This window comes from Lactuca virosa, chromosome 6 (genome assembly GCF_052849685.1).
Source record: "Lactuca virosa cultivar CGN04683 chromosome 6, Lactuca_virosa_CGN04683_v6, whole genome shotgun sequence".
NCBI lineage: Eukaryota > Viridiplantae > Streptophyta > Magnoliopsida > Asterales > Asteraceae > Lactuca > Lactuca virosa.
The window spans coordinates 200,005,341-200,008,930 of NC_136431.1; the positions used below are offsets into that span (position 1 = coordinate 200,005,341).

Genomic DNA, 3,590 nt, shown 5'->3' on the forward strand with positions numbered 1-3,590 from the left:
CTCATCCAAATCGCAATCCTTCATTAAATGTGGCCCGCTACAATTATCACACACGACTCTTATGGTGTGTATAGATTGATCCAAATTCTTCATTCGCCTATCCATAGTATCTTGTTTAGCAATGATAGCAAGCATGTTCTCATTCCTCATATCTTCTTTGCCTCTAGTAACATCTTTTCTTGGGTTGTGATATTCACGTGAGTGCTTAGCGAACTCTTCAATCAACTCCTTAATGGTGGCCGACTCCATCTTTGTCATTGGTCCTTGAGAGTCAAGAAGTTGTCTTGTTGTGACATTCAATCCATCATAGAAAATGGAAAAATTCTTGTTCGACATTGAGATCATGTTGAGGGCAACTCGTAAGCAACCCTTATACAACTCCCATGCTTCATACAACGACTCTCCAACCAATTGTTGAAAAATTGCAATCTTATTCTTGAGCTTTGAGATCTTTGAAGGTGGACTAAATTGCTCATTAAAAGCATCACAAAGATTTGCCCAAACCCTCTCCCCCCCTTCCCTAGCACCTCCTAGGTGTTAGAGGCGAGTCCCGGAGCGTCGGAAGGCTCCGAGAAGAAGAGCTTTCGGCTCGGAAGTTCTACCCCTGCAGATCCCGGCTCCTTGCCAAACCCCTGGTAAGTGAGATATGCTTACCCTACCTTAAGTATAGCTTATGTTTAAATATAGTAACGTTATTAGGACCTTATAATAATTATTTGAGCTATTATTATGGGTTATATAAGTGTCGTTATAATATCTTTTTAACTACTCGCGGTATGGGGAATCTGGTTTAAAGGGCCGCATAGGGTTGTTGGATTTCAGAAGTGCTATATGCCAAAAATGGTCCTGCCCTCTGGTGTTTTATGTCTGGCCCCTGTCTGTACATAGTGGTTGGAAAATATAGTTTAAACGCTTATATAATAATAATAATAATGCTAAGACTAATAATTAGTCACAATGAATATTAGACTAAACCCTAGTGGTAATGATACTAGGTTTTGTCGAAGGAAATTGTTTTAAGAGTAACGAAGTGCTGTCCAAGTGCAGAGTCACCACCTTATCAGGTGAGTGCATAGTTACTTTCATCTTACACATAGATATGAAGTATTTTATATAAATAACGTGCTATGTGTGCATATTATCTGTATACTTGCTATCTATGCTGGATGAACGATTTTATACAAGTTTTATATGATTTAAACTGTATATGTATTTATATCTACATAATATGTTGGGTAAAACATGGGTAGATGAAATATGAGTTGGACGATAAGTTGAGAGGTAATATAGACCATGAGGTAAGGGTGAGAGGTGGACGATGTGAGAAGCCTTTTTCCCAAATGATGTCCCCGTCATCTAGCAGAGTATGGATGACAACCACAGACTATTCTAGACAGTCCACTGGAACACTAGCACGCTCGCAACCTGTAGGTGTTGTGAACGATGTGTTCACCCGGTGTACTCTAAACCTTGGCGATCATGCAGACTTGGTGCCTAAACCTTGGCGATCATGCAGACTTGGTGCCTAAACCCTGGCGACCATGCAGACTTGGTGCCTAAACCCTGGCGACTATGCAGACTTAGTACCCGTTGTGTAAATCGTGGCAACGATGGACTTCGTGCCGATACCTTAGGATGATCCTTAGGAATGAATGAACGAGGAATAGCTGATTCTTAAGGTAGATCTTTAGGAGTAAAGAAGATAATGGGGATGGGTAATTGGGTTGATTGTTTGATTTATAAACATAATAATTATATTATTGTGGGTTGAAAACCCTATGTACTCACCAGGTTTCCCAACCTGACCCACTTAGTTTATTTGAATCACAGGTGTCGATATGAAGTTACATTACACTGAGAGATTAAGGAGATATAAATCACTAGTGATAATCAATGTAAGTTCTATTTATGCTTATGTTTCTGTATTGACGATGACATCCCAAATGTTTTAAAATGAATAAAAATACTTTTCTTCGGAAATGATTTGATAACGTATTTATCATGTTTTACTGGGAACAAATTCCGCAACACTTTTATTTAAAATGTTACTCTGATTTTCAAATAAAGCATAAACAAAAATCGGTATTTTCTAGCCGTGAAAATGGGGATGTCACAGTTGGTATCAGAGCATTAGTTTAAGCGAACTAGGAATATGGATTTATTTCTAGACTTAATCTTAGAATGCTAAGCAATGATTGTGAGGAGTGTGTCTAATAAAATTTAGGTAATACACCTAAATAGACACAAGCACTAGCTAATTTAGGGAAAATGCCTAACATGCTTTTTTGTGCTAAATGATTTATGATGCTTTATAATGCTAAATATCTGATCGGATCTATGGTCTGTTGCCGACCGGATCTGAAAATTTTATGTGCTCAGGTTTCTAAACGTTTAATTACGATATTAGAACTGACATGTAACTTTTTGGAGTAATACGGAGGAATACGCGTCTAAATCTTCCTCTATCTATATTCTCGTCTCAATACACCAAATGCCTTCTTTGGTGTATAGAATGTCATGATAAGGACTCATAGCAGACTGAGAAAATGAAGGAAATGAGAAGGCTTACGATATTTAATGATACCTATCGGAAGATATTTTAAGAGTGATATCTTGCCTTTAGAACGCGTCTAAGAAATAATACGTCTAGTACGGGAGAAGTACACTTTCGATTAGCAGAAAGAAAGATTTTTTTGTATAATCCATGAAGTTATCCCATCGTCTGACATTTCCGTCACCAACCAAGTTGAATCAGAATTGATGATTGAAGATATGCATGGAAGAAGTCCTAGTAGAGTCTAGGGAAAATTATGTGATTGTTTGGACACATTTGTATGTGTTAAAATTGTTTTTGTGGTAATAACTTGGAGAACTACGAGACAATACTTGGGACGAGTATGAGTAAGTGTGAATGGTAGTAGAGGCCTATACTACCGGAAGCACAGGACTCACACTTGGATCAGGGAAAGTCACAAGGTTACCAAGAAGCTAGTAATTGATACCATTTTATTCAAGTATGTCGTTACCATTGTTTCGGTAATGACTAAGAAGATTGTTGTTATTCCGACCCTAGTGGTCATATCGAATTGAGTCCGACTACGAGGAGTATGTTACGTGGTTCGGAGAACCAAGTTTGATGTAACATCTGACTTAAGTCGGAAGATTGAAATAAAAGATAATCAAAGCGATCGGTAGAGGTATCGCGATAGTTGCTTATAGCTAGAAATGCTACCATTTAAGATTAGAACATGAAGGAAGGTATAGTCTGTTCTGGAATTTGACTCTAAAAGACCTGAGTCCAAGCAATGCATCATACGATGAGAGGTCATTAGAACATGACTCATCAGTCTATTATGATAATCGAAGGAAGAAACTTATCTCAAGTCTGTTAAAGAAGGAGTCTCCAATAAAGATCAAGATCGTGACATGAAGATCATGATTGGAAGTCTAACATGAGATAGAGATCGGGTCCAAGATCGGGCACCGCCTGCAGTTAGGAAGTCTTAGAGTTAGATACTCGTTCGAAGAAACATCAAAGTTACGGTTATTACTTAGGATGAAGAGATAACATATGGAGTCATCATGTGATC

General features: G+C 38.1%; 1 non-coding gene across 1 annotated transcript; it reads left to right on the plus strand.

Annotated features, from left to right (window-relative positions):
* The first annotated feature begins 338 nt into the window (after positions 1-338).
* LOC145123005 (small nucleolar RNA R71) lies at positions 339-444 on the plus strand. Its single transcript, XR_013714886.1, has one exon. It is a non-coding gene; the product is annotated as a small nucleolar RNA R71 (small nucleolar RNA).
* The last annotated feature ends 3,146 nt before the right edge of the window (positions 445-3,590 follow it).